We start from the raw sequence: 14126 nt of genomic DNA, 5'->3' as shown, positions 1-14126 counted from the left end.
CTCTGGCCGTAAAGTAACGCTTTTCTATCGAAATATACTGTTTTTTGTGGCAGAGCTATTGCCTAACCAGAGGCGTCGCTGACACTGTCGTTCGCATCGCATGTTTTATTTAGTTAGCTGTCCCGGTGTCTTAACTAATTACAATATTAGTTATTTAGTCTTCATTGCTAGGAATTAGAAATCTGTTTTAACAAAGGTAGAAGTAAACCATATAAAGCATGAAAATGAATTCAGATACAAGTAAAAGAATAAAAATTACATAAATATTATTAATCAGACAGAAGAAAATGAGGTTACAATAAGAATCATCGAAAGCAGTTGCAAGATATTGCTATATCACTTACTTTCATAATACAGTACTTTTGCAATTTTGAGAACATGAAGGATACAGTCATGGTAATCAGAAATGACTGCAGTAGATGCAATTCTTTAATGCCATGTAACAGGAATACCATTTCATTTTGGATAATATATTGTAAAAAAGCCTGCTGGGAGTTATGAGGAAATTGTCACTTCTAATCATATCATAAACTGGTAAGAATTTAAGTGGACTGGTAACCGATATTTCATCTTGAAGCATCTACTCAACTGTATGCTTTTTGGTAGAGAACTTCAGCTCATTGATTTATAAATATGTAACTAAAATACCAATGTAAAAAAGACCTTGGGTTAGTTAATGACAGGTTCTATTTGCAGGTGTATTGCCCAGGAACCACAAGATTACTCTGTATTCTTTATAGACACCATCCAAGAATTATACTTCTATACAGAGATTAATTCTGATTCTCGGATCCAACATGGCACCTCAACTTTGCGTAGGCCTAGACGTCCAACACATCTCTGCTTTCATGTCTGAATTACGTTGCCAGATGAGCAGGCAGCTCATTTGATCAACAGCTGTGGTCTGGAAAGCAGTATTCTTTTCCCCTCTTCCCATTAAGTTTATGAATGCACACAAGTGCCCCCTTTTACTTTAGCATCACCTTCGTGCTATGAGACGGATTGAGTGTTATTAACCATGGTGGTCCATCCTGAGTGACCTCCCGATTAACATCCTCACGCATTTTTCAGACTCAAGAACCCTGTAAACCAGCAGAAGGTTTAGTTTCCCATTTGATGCCTTCGCCAAGAAATAAGATTACAAGTCACTGTGATGGACATCAAGCAACAACATAATTTCGGAAATATTGTCCTCCGGAACATTCAGAAGGCTCAACCAATACGCATGAGGTTTACGTGGCCCCACTTCCCTTTTAGCTAAATGAATGTTTGGTTGATTTCTATGCAGGTATGTTCCTCTTTTTTGTCTGGCTATGAACATTCGGGCGTGCATGCATTAGTATCTGTAACCTTAAAGGTCATTTATTGCTAAAAGCTTATTTTCATCTTATTTTATTAACTCTTTTGACTAACCTTTTGCTTATGCAATAACCTCATGTTCTATTTGTCTTTTGTAAGTTATTCCCGTTATAGTTAATTTTTTCCTAGATTTTGTCTAGTTTGCAAAAGGGTACAATATTAAGTCTAAACTGAATCATTAGGAATACCCCTTGAAAATAATTACATGAACTCCTTTGGTTGTTTAATAGACTCGCTTGGATTTATGCTTCAGAGGAAATCAAAATATACACGTCTCAAACTATTTTATCTAGAATATTTTTCAGCCATAGGAACTTTCAATCTTAAATGGTTTTGTTGTAAACATAGGATTATAAGTGTCTTGAATTTTCATCTGTGCTGCTGAAGTGAACAATCCATCTTATCCCATTCTAAAGTGAATCCTGCAGGTAAGCTTTAGAACACCTTAACCCATACAGTACTGCTCTTCCCTCATGCTCTTGCGTTATTGTCTACCCCAATTATTGTTCAGCACTCCCAGTTAGGGTGTACTATTTATTGTTAGATGCAATGTTCCTGAACACTGAGGTGGTATTGGTACTGACAAAGCCACTACAGAGCAATCCCCTTGTGCAGTTTTCTGATATGTTGATGCTCTAATACCTGAGGTTAGTATCGGGTTATCTGTTATGGGGAGGTCCTTCAGGAATTATTGACGAATCATTGCAAAAACATGCCAAAGACTTTCATGTGTCAGAAAAACAACTTTTAATGTAATTTACTTGAAGAAGGGAGTTTCTTAGGGCAAATTTTACACCAGAACAGCTTCTTTTCTAGACCATTAGACCAGGCACAAGTAGGCATACTGGTGACATACAGTTCTTACAGAAATTACAATTTGCTCTTCTTTCTGTGGTGTTCCTAATAGATCATATTGGCCTAACTGCCTATAGTGGCTTTATCCAGAGCAGATACTAACTAACTGACTATAGAGATGAACTATGGGCCATGGCTCTAACATCCTCAGTTCCACAGTGTAGGGTCTTGCCTAACATTGACTTGATTCGAATTGACGTAACTCAGTTAAGTGTCTAAATATTGCTCTTTTCCGTATTCACATACTGCATTGTACTTCCAACCAACTAATATCACAATATCTTGCTACGACTTCATGACTCAAATGCATTCCTACACCTTAGTCAAACACTTATGTGCTCTTGCAGGCAAAATCTCAGCACATCCACTCAGGTCTAAGGTCAAGTTAACAAGGCTTGCAATTTCTAGCTCATTAGCCCTTTCCCGTGAACACTAATCTCCTTCATACACTATATATATATATATATATATATATATATATATATATATATATATATATACATATATATATATATATATATATGTATATATATATAGGTTATTTAAAAGATATGCAATAGGTTTATTACACATAATATACGATCTTTGCAATGAAGTCTCTCTCTCTCTCTCTCTCTCTCTCTCTCTCTCACACACACACACACACACACACACACACACACACATATATATATATATATATATATACACATATATATATGTATATATATTACTAGCTAAGCTACAATCCTAGTTGGAAAAGCAAAAGCTATAAGCCCAAGGGCTCCAACAGAGAAAAATAGCCCAGTAAGGGAAGGTAATAAGGAAATAAATAAACTACAAGAGAAGTAATGAACAATATAAAATGTTTTAAGAACAATAATGACATTAAAATAGATCTTTCATATATAAACCATAAAAACCTAGAATAACAAAAGGATGAGAAATAAGACAAAAAAGTGTGCCCAAGTGTACCCTGAAGCAAGAGAACCCTACCCCAAGACAGTGGAAGACGAGGAGAACCTTTCATCAAGGTGAAGATCGACACATATATATATATATATATATATATATATATATATATATATATATATATATATATATATATATATATATATATATATATATATATTTGGGCTCAAGCCATGGCGTCCTGATGGAAGGTTCCTTTTTGGTAGCTTCCTTGGGTATATAACTACTAAATATTCCCAGAGAATTTAACCACAGGTTATCACAGAATTCTAACTTCTGGAGCGAGTATCCTAAAGGTTTCCCTTTAAGACATCGTATATCAACAGGGGACACATGTATTAACACGCCACATAGCTATCTACACCCCACATAGAGTTATCACTTCGATGTGTAGGGGCGGAGAATAGCTGGGGAGCCGTTCCACAGCTAATCTCGTTCGTGGCTACTTTTGGTACTCGAGACGTAAACAAACGGGCGCCATTGCTAAATGACGTCACGTCCGTCCTAATCCTTCGTTTAGTAGCTTGCCTTACTAGTCGGATTTTTCCCTGTGCGTACTTTATCGACTTGCATCTTAGCCATGTCTCTACCCTCGGCCTCGCCTTCTTCTGGAAAGTTGAGTACAAGGTTCCAGTATTGTTTAAATGAGCTCTGACCGTAAAGTAACTTTTACTTTTCGAGATATTTTATGTTTTGTGGCAGAGCTGTGCCTCAACCGGACCTGCCATTTTATGGCGTCGCTGTTGTTTTGCATGCCTTATTTAGCTAGCCTCAACAGCGTTTTCGGGCCTCATTAACTAATCGATACTATTAGTTATTTAGTCTTCATATCTAGGAACTTTATATATCGTGTTTTGACGCCTTGTTATCGGTCATCATCTGACCCCATACCAGCTCGCTAGTCTAGCCCCTAGGCCAGAGCGCCTAACATCAGTGTTCATGCATGATATATTTCAGTGATCCTAGGTTTAGTTATGAAGATAGTGGCATTATTTTACAATACTGTTGACTGTGATGCAAGTGTTTTCGCCTTCAGGGACCATATAGGGGATTGGTTAGATAGTGTGCCTTTCTAACCTAACTTACACGTAGGACCCCTATATGCTTCCTTCATCCCATGCCTTAGGGCATCCCCTCTGTGTAGTCTTGCTCCCCCTACCACGTAAGGGGATCAAGCTCATATCAGAGTATCTATCGCTTCTCTGTCCTCCCTAAGGCAATGACCCCCCCTTAGGTTGCGTCCAAGAATGAGGAACGGCATGTCCTTCCTCTATTGCAATAGCGATACGTCTTCCATCCTTCCTAGTTCAGGGTGTAACATCCCTGCTCTAGGTTAGGCTTGGGAGGAGTTAGTTCTGTGCCTTGCTGAAACGATACCCATGCACCGTTCTCAGACAGGCTGCCTTACCTTAGGCTAGGGAGCGTCCTCCCATCCTTGGTGGCCGCTTTGGTACAGAGCCTCCTCCATAGAAGACCATTCTTCTTCTCCCCCCCCCACCTATCTCTTGTATAGCCTAGCCTATACTTAGGTTAGTCTATACCCATCTGTCCCCTGTCCTACAACTCCTCCTTAGGGTGGAGTGGTAGGGCTACCTTGAGCTCCTGTGTGCAGTCCGCTCTGGTACATATACAATTCATAGTGTCCTATGGGGTTAGCCACTTGATGCGTTTTGTCCACAGGGGTTCTCCCCCCTCTTGGGTGTTCCCTAGCCCTCCCTTGGGCTACCCTGGCTTCCGGCCCTCAGCGGCCCCTGCTTCTGGGTGATAGGGCTAGCCTCTATCATGGGTACACCCACTCAGGTGGGATGTCTTGGGGTCCGTGGCCGTACCCCTACATCCCTCCTTCTGTCTCTTTCACTATCCTGGTGCCGGTCCCTTGCCGCCTCCCCCGTCGGTGATACCGACCTCCAACCTTGGTGACATATCCCTTGCCCTCTGGGCCCTCAGTCCTCCGTGTGCCGGGGGACTGCCGCCTCCCGTCAGCGTCCAGCCGATGGCCTTCCCTCTTACCTTATAGCTTCGGTCGTCCGTCCACCGGTCCGGCCCCCGGAGTGCCGGCATCCACTGCCGGAAGTCCGGTTCTGCTATAACCCATCCTTGTCCCTGTCACCAAGCCGGCAAACTCCGGCTGCCGGAGCCGCCGCTCCTCGCCGGCGGCCGCCACCCTGGCATTACCCATGGCTTATATATTTGTCTTCCCTAATGCCAGAAACACTGCTGGAGCGGCCTCCGGCGTGCCGCCGGTCTGCCGGAGCCTTCCGGAGGCGCCAAAGCGACTTGCACCCCTTCTACTAGCTATCATCTCATACTGATAGCCCTACATCGCAACCAGATGGTTTGATTACATAAATAGATAGGTATTATCTTACCGTTCTATTAGTAACCATGCTGTCTTCTTGCATATCACAGATTTCCAGCATGCTGTGTGTATCCTAGCACGGCTGGTTGCCGGAAACCGTTATCCTATGGGATCTTCTACGTTCCCAATTCTAGGGTCTGAGTGGCCTCAGTCCCAGTTTTATATCCTTGGCAATTCCCATTAGAATTCCCACTACCTTCCTGGCATTCTATACTGTATTGAATTCTGCCCCGTGCCCTCGGTCACAACAAATTGCCTATGAATAAGGTTACGGTAACCAGCCGGGCGGGTTACACTGAGTATGTCTATCTCCTTCTTTTCCGCCCATCACATTGTTTATACCACTTAATATTAAGTTAAAGATTAATCATTTGATATTTAACTTTAGAATAGAAGTCATTCTTATGACTCCCCCATACTCATGTTCTCTTTCTTTTACAGGAGGAGCACGTGAAGTGCGACCACGGCTTCTGTGGAGTGAAGCGCCCGCTCTTTTATGGGCACACGGCGTGTAGGACTCACGCCCTTTGTGCCAACAAGAGAGGTGATCTGAAGTTCTGGGACCCGCAGAACTGTACGGTCTGCCAGGAACGCCTGGTCGAGGCGTTCAATAACCCTCCCTCAGCGGAGGTTAGGGACGCTTCTCGAGAGAAGCTACGCAAATGGGTGCGTGGTTTCCAGAAGAACGCCACTGGACCGTACCTTGCCACTGAAGACATGAGGGCCTTACTGTTCCCAAAGGCATCCCCAGACTCTGTGGTCCCCAAGGATCAGATCCCCACCGTCCAGATCACGGTGGAACCCGATGTTGTCATGGCCCAGTCCATGCATGAGTGTCGCCTGGATACCGACAACGCGGAACGTATGACGGAAGTGTCAGAGACAACGGAGAGGAACCTCATGGCCGAAGAATTGGACTATGAGGAGGACCAAGTGGAATACGTCGAGTCGGAGCAGGAGGTCGCTCCGCCTTCCACCACCGCCCCAACTCCTACACCGACGGAAGTATCAATCCCGTCTACCTCCGCCACCCCGGACCCCATCCCAACCAGCGCCCAGGAGATGTTCCGTATGCTTGAAGCTCTTATGGACAAGAAACTCCATGAGACACACGAATACATCAGGACCGTGGGAAGTTCCAAGGAGCTGAAAAGGATTTCGGTTAAGGACTTCATGGCATGCTTGCACGCCAACCCCTGGAGGTATGCCGAGCATATGCCTATCGCAACGGGCAGGATCTTTGTCAGTGAGAAGGTCGGCTCGGTTGCCCTGGAAGAAGTGGAGTTCTTCCCGAGTTTTGAGGCTTATCCGGACTGTTACGTCCGGCTTCGATCCGAACCTGCCTCTAAAGAAGAGACCGAAGCTAAGGAGGTAATAGTGTTCGATCTCCCGAAGGCCCAGGCTATGCTGGCCAACACCTTTAAAAGTAGGGGTTTAACCTGCTCAAAGCTTCCGGCGCTGAGCAAGAAGCACCCTACCTACGTCGCACCTGATGATGCGATCCTCCCCTTCATGGAAAAGGCATTCGCTGCGGTACACAAGGCAGTGGAAGAGGGGAAACCTTGCCCTGCACTGGAGGAGTGCAAACCCTTCTCCCTGGTTACTCCCCCCGATGTTCGACACTGGAAGGATATCCAGCATACCTTCGTGGTGGGAAAACTAGATCCTGACGTTGCTGGACGTCAGTTTAACGAAGACCTCCCGAAACTTAATGACCATCTCCTTCGTCGGGAACAAGACACGAAGGAAAGGCTTGCCGCATCCATGTCCCTCCAGGTACAGCTTGACTTCATGGCCGGTGACACTAGAGTCCCCGACCACTACATGGTGCTCGCCAAAACGCATTTGGCGACTGTAGTTAAGGACTTGTACAGTTTCATGAAGGCTCGGAGAGCCTGTCGTGAATTCGTGTTCTCAAGTGCCACAGTCGGAGGCTGATTTCCTCCAACATCTGGGGTAAGCACCTCTTTCCCTCTGATCTTGTGAAAGAGATTACCGACAAGGCCGCCACGGAGACCAGGAACCTTCTCCACAAGTGGGGCATGTCGAAGAAGAGGAAATCCTCTCAGGACGACGGCCCTCAACCTAAGAGGAAATCCTCCAAGCCGAAACCCCAGCAACGTCAACAGAGACGGCAGTTTCCGGGACCCGCTACTCCCCAAGTGGTTGCTCAGCCACAGCAGACCTTTCAGCTGATCACCCAACCAATCTTGTCCCAGTCACCGGTTTTCACCCCAGCTTTCGAGCAACAGACGACAACCTTTCGTCCCAAAGGTAGAGGCTCAAGCAGAGGTGCAGGCAGAGACGCATCTCGCCGTCCCTCCAGAGGCAGAGGAGGAAGGGGAGCTAGCGGCCGAGGCAGTAAACCCTCGGGACACCAGAAGCAATGAAGTGCTTCCGGTGGGAGGAAGACTCCGCCAATTCCAGGATCGTTAGACCTTCGATCCCTGGGCACACAGCATCGTCAAGAAGGGTCTAGGCTGGAGTTGGACTCAACCACCCCCAACCTTCCAGCAATTCTTCCAACAATCATCCCCCCTTCTAGAAGAATATGTCCTAGATCTCTTGAACAAGAAGGTGATAAGGAGGGTAAAGTCAACCAGGTTCCAAGGGAGACTGTTTTGCGTCCCCAAGAAGGACTCCGACAAGCTCAGAGTCATTCTAGACTTATCCCCCCTCAACAAGTTCATAGCGAACGACAAGTTCAAGATGCTGACACTTCAACAGATAAGGACCCTTCTGCCTCGAGGTTCTTACACGGTCTCCATAGACCTGGCGGATGCCTACTGGCACGTTCCAATGAACCACCACGCTTCCTCCTACCTAGGATTTCGACTCCAAAGGAAAAGCTACGCCTTCAGGGCCATGCCCTTCGGCCTCAACGTGGCCCCTCGGATCTTCACAAAGCTGGCGGACGCCATAGTACAACAGCTCCGCCTCCGAGACGTCCAGGTGATGGCCTACCTCGACGACTGGCTAGTCTGGGCTCCATCGCCCGAGGATTGTTTAAGATCCTGCAGCAAAGTCACCCAGTTCCTAGAACACCTGGGATTCAAGATAAACGCGAAGAAATCTCGCCTCTCTCCAGCTCAGAAGTTCCAATGGTTAGGAATCCAGTGGAACCTTCAGTCACACTGCCTTTCCATCCCCCAGAAGAAAAGGAAGGAAATAGCAGGGTCTGTCAAGCGACTGCTGAAATCCAAACGGATCTCAAGACGTCAGCAGGAACGAGTTCTAGGCTCTCTACAGTTCGCCTCAGTGACAAACCCAGTGCTACGTGCACAGCTAAAGGATGCCGCGGGAGTCTGGAGACGTTCTGCATCCATCGCTCGAAGAGACCTCAAGAGACGGCTCCCAAACAGACTTCGGCTGCTCCTCAAGCCGTGGTCGGAAGCAAAGGCCCTGAAAAGGTCCATCCCTCTTCAACACCCACTTCCTTCACTCAACATCCACACGGACGCTTCGCTGGAGGGTTGGGGAGGTCACTCCCACCAAAAACAGGCTCAAGGCACATGGTCTCCCCTATTCAAGACGTTTCACATAAACATCTTGGAGGCCATGGCGGTCCTTCTAACGCCGAAGAAACTCTCCCCGCCTCCCTCGATCCATATCCGTCTAACCCTAGACAACTCGGTGGTAGTTCAATGTCTCAATCGCCAAGGCTCAAGATCGCCCCAGATAAATCAGGTGCTTCTGACAATCTTCTGTCTGGCAGAGAAGAAGAAATGGCACCTGTCTGCAGTTCACCTACAAGGATTCCGCAATGTGACGGCGGACGCTCTATCCCGGACAAGTCCAATAGAGTCGGAATGGTCTCTAGACGCAAGATCATTCTCCTTCATCTCTCACCAAGTCCCAGAACTTCAGATCGATCTCTTCGCAACGAGCGACAACAATCAACTTCCTCGGTATGTGGCCCCGTACGAGGACCCCAAGGCAGAAGCAGTGGATGCCATGTCACTGGATTGGAACAGATGGTCCAAGATCTGCCTGTTCCCTCCCACCAACCTTCTGCTGAAAGTCCTCTCCAACCTGAGAACCTTCAAAGGGACAGCGGCCCTAGTGGCTCCCAAGTGGCCCCGGAGCAATTGGTACCCCCTGGTCCTGGAGCTGCAGCCCACGCTGATCCCTCTCCCGGGCCCTGTTCTCTCCCAGCAAGTACAGAAGTCGACTGTATTCGCTTCATCATCGAAAATCAAGGACCTTCATCTCATGATTTTCTCTCCCTAGCCGCGAAGAAAAGGATTGGGATCTCGAAGAAAAGTCTAGACTTCCTCGAGGAATACAAGACCAAATCCACACGACGGCAATACGAATCATCCTGGAAAAAATGGGTCTCATTCGTCAAGGCAAAAAATCCTACGGAAATCACCATTGATTTTTGCATGTCCTTCTTTATTCACCTTCATGGACAGGGCTTGGCAGCCAACACGATTTCTACTTGCAAATCGGCCTTGACTAGACCACTGATGTATGCCTTCCAGATTGATCTGTCCAACGACATCTTCAATAAACTGCCGAAAGCATGCGCTCGTCTACGCCCAGCACCCCCACCAAAACCGATCTCCTGGTCTCTGGACAAGGTGCTCCATTTTGCCTCCAACTTGGACAATGATTCGTGCCCTCTCAAGGATCTGACTCAAAAAGTTATCTTTCTTTTTGCTCTTGCCTCAGGAGCCCGAGTCAGCGAAATAGTGGCATTATCAAGGGACGAGGGCCACATTCTGTTTACAGATTCAGGTGACCTTACCCTCTTCCCGGATCCGACGTTTCTCGCTAAAAACGAATTACCCACCAAAAGATGGGGCCCTTGGAGAATATGCCCCCTGAAAGAAGATGCCTCTCTATGTCCAGTAGAGAGCCTCAAGGTCTATCTTCGTAGAACTTCGGACTTTGGTGGAGGCCAACTCTTCAAAGGAGAAACATCGGGCAGCGATCTGTCACTGAAACAACTAAGAGCGAAAATCACCTACTTCATTCGCAGAGCGGATCCTGACAGTACACCCGCCAGTCACGATCCTAGAAAAGTTGCATCGTCTCTGAATTTCTTTCAGAATATGGATTTCGAAAGCCTTAAGAGTTTCACAGGCTGGAAATCCTTGCGTGTTTTCTTCAAACATTATGCGAAACAAGTGCACGAAGTCAAACATTTTGTGGTAGCCGCAGGTAGTGTTATGAAACCTGCACCTAACTCTGCATAGAACAGTGAGTTACTTGGGACTCTAACTCCTCGGGTGCCTATGTTGACCCTCGCATGATACGTAGTGATTTAAAAAACACTTAGTGCTTTTTCATATAGTGTTTTTCTCCCAGGTGAAATGTCATAGTCGTCACATGAGTGCCGCATGCCTAGAGCATGATGTGTTTTAATTTTAAAGACTGACGTTCCTCTGGAACGAGTGCCTACTAATAATTTGAAATTCTCTTTCAGATTCAAGAGCAAGTCTTTCATTATTATGTACATTATAATTTGTTGTAAATTACTTTTACATTTTTATTGCATTTAATTAATATATTCTGCAATTGTGAAATAAAATTTCTATTTTATTACTTGTGCGTCTCAATCCGCTCCTACTTATACTATGAAATACACGACTGTCATAGTTTTTTTATCCCCTTCCTCTTATATTCGATGAAGATTATTAAGGTTTCAACCCTTATTATATACTCACCTGTGCAATGTAATATTCCTACACGAATACTTACATACTTCATACCTTAGAGACCAGACGATTCTCTATTAACATACAGTGCCTAACCACCACTTGTCTGCCCTTGAGAATGTTCCTATATGAATGCCAACCATTCAGTCTTGTCTCCGAGTTCTTCATGTTCTCCCAGCAAGGTGAGTAGCCCTTCGATGACCACTTTGATCTTTAGCATGGCCCGTGGGGACTTCACTGCCAGGGGGGCAGGAAGTTCTCTTCCCTACGGTTATTTTGTTAAGGTTACTATGCTAACCTGTTCAAAGCCCTCGGCACTTACACTAAAAAGGGGAAAATCTACCACGATACATTGATTCTCTGGTATTCTTCCATCAGGACGCCATGGCTTGAGCCCAAAAAACGGATTTTGAGCGAAGCGAAAAATCTATTTTTGGGTGAGATAGCCATGGCGTCCTGATGGACCCTCCCTGCTACTTCGTCCAGTTTTTTCAGGTCCCACCCTGTTCTGCTGTATCATTGTGATAGGCAAGCAACTGGCTTCAGGATGAAGACGGACGTGACGTCATTTAGCAATGGCGCCCGTTTGTTTACGTCTCGAGTACCTAAAGTAGCCACGAACGAGATTAGCTGTGGAACGGCTCCCCAGCTACTCTCCGCCCCTACACATCGAAGTGTTAACTCTATGTGGGGTGTAGATAGCTATGTGGCGTGTTAATACATGCGTCCCCTGTTGATATTCGATGTCTTAAAGGGAAACCTTTAGGATACTCGCTCCAGAAGTTAGAATTCTGTGATAACCTGTGGTTAAATTCTCTGGGAATATTTAGTAGTTATATACCCAAGGAAGCTACCAAAAAGGAACCTTCCATCAGGACGCCATGGCTATCTCACCCAAAAATAAATTTTTCGCTTCGCTCAAAATCCGTATATATATATATATATATATATATATATATATATATATATATATATATATATATCCATTGTGTCTGTTAACTAAATTGAAATAGCCTTAATGATAAAGATAAAATGATCATGATTTGTTTCTTCTGTTCTGAGAGAGAGAGAGAGAGAGAGAGGGAGAGAGAGAGAGACAGAGAGAGAGAGAGAGAGAATTACGTATTTCCCATAGAAGCAAAAACTTCTTCAGGCATATGAGAAACTTGGATGTCCATAATTGAAACAGATTGTCATGGTTCAAGTTCTTTCGTCCAAGGAACTCCTTACTTCAGCAATTACAGTTTGGAAGTATCAGACTAACGTATCCGTCTCTGTGGAGTATGTGTCAGGGTAACATGAATTAATAAAACAAACCATAGAAGGTAAAAGGGGAAAAAATAGGAAACTGGTTGAACAGCACAGAAATTGCACGATGAACAGAAAAAAAAAAACAGTAAAAGGAAGTGAAAAATAGACTAGAAGGAAAAATCCCATGGAAAAGTTAATTTAACATCGTTTATCCAGAAGGTTATAAAAGAACAAAGAGTTAACAAGACCAGATCTGGAAAAATGTATAAAAACAAGGCATTATTAACATAAAATAATCGCTGAAATACATATTAGAGAGCAATGAGTGTTGGAACTAAATTCATATGATTACATCAAGAAATCAAGGTCAATAACCCAGTGTGAACGAAAACACTCCAAGAAGTAAAACCAAATACTGTACAAGCATAAACTTCCCAAATCCAGGCAGAATTGAGGGCGATATTCAAAGCCGTATCCCGTGGCTGAAGAGTCCTTGGTTTTCTGGCTTGTATTTTGGAATCCTTGATAGCCAAGTGCTTTGGCTGAGACACAATGAGGGGAATATAAACTAATTTTTGTGAAAGTGATGAGGAAGATTTGTTACATTTTTTTTTATTTTGCCAGGAATATAGAAAAGAAAGGAATGAAGTAATTGAGCTACAACAACCATACGAGGAAGACTTAAAGAAGATATTAGGATTATTTTCATTTAGTGAAACAAATATAGAAAAGGAAAAAGAAGTATTAAACCTGATGTGGAAGAAAAGGCAAAACTGTACAAGAAGATAAATTTTGGAGGTGCCGTTGTAAAAGCTATGCCTCACCCCAGAACCTGAACCGGTGATCGACTCGAGAGTCACGGATTCTAAATTGTGAGTTGAGGAGTCGGTCAGTCGTGTTATCGGAATTGTGTTACAAAACGATGTATTAGAGAATAGGACATGTCGAAAGTGAGGTGTATATTCTGTGTTGGAAGATTTGATCATTATTGCTTCATTGTGAGGTGTACTAGCGTATTCTTCGTGGGATAACGGTAAGTGTTCATATGTTTTTGTCTGTAAAAATTCCCCATATTTTTTAGTCCCTTTCTGATAGATTTGTTGGTAATGTCTGGACTAGGTTTTAAGTCTTGTCTTGATGGGGCAAACGGTTAGTGTTTCAAGGGAAGTGATTATGGTTCAGGCTTTCTTGTCCGATCTTACCAAGTCATCGCGCCATTAAGGGTATATGGCAGGGCTGCCGAAACGTGGAATTTACGTCATCGATACGGCTAATCTGCTCCACATCTTGATCAAGTGTGGAATGTGGAATCCGAGTGCTAATAAATTCCACACTTTGTAAAGAAATGATGTATGTCGATTAAAATGTAATAAAAATTAATAGATAATTAATATGAGTGTTTTATTATTTGTTTTCCCCGTGATATCTATATAAAAACTACAATAATTGTAAAGTCTATGAAAGTGTGGATGCTATGGGACTAGGAGGCTCAGTGGAGTTCAGCGCTTGATGTTGCCGACTCACTGAAAGACTGATTCTTAAGTCAGTGTTGAGGGAATTAATTGCAATTGCCACACAACAGTTGCCTTTTGTCGAATTGATTCGTCAGCTCAAGAAAAATCTAAAAGTTTATTCTTTTTCAGGTGAGTATCTTTTTGCAATTTCTGTAGACAAAATACTGTGAGACT

At 44.4% G+C, this 14126-nt stretch overlaps 1 protein-coding gene across 1 annotated transcript in view; it reads left to right on the top strand.

Moving 5' to 3' along the window:
• The first annotated feature begins 13315 nt into the window (after positions 1-13315).
• LOC137623340 (queuine tRNA-ribosyltransferase accessory subunit 2) overlaps positions 13316-14126 on the top strand; it is a 257642-nt gene continuing 256831 nt past the window's right edge. The window contains exon 1 of the mRNA XM_068354153.1: positions 13316-13471. The gene's annotated coding sequence lies outside the window, so the exon portion shown is untranslated. The remainder of the gene's footprint in view (positions 13472-14126) is intronic.

This window comes from Palaemon carinicauda, chromosome 30 (genome assembly GCF_036898095.1).
Source record: "Palaemon carinicauda isolate YSFRI2023 chromosome 30, ASM3689809v2, whole genome shotgun sequence".
Lineage (NCBI taxonomy): Eukaryota > Metazoa > Arthropoda > Malacostraca > Decapoda > Palaemonidae > Palaemon > Palaemon carinicauda.
This window is presented reverse-complemented; position numbering and strand designations above follow the sequence as displayed.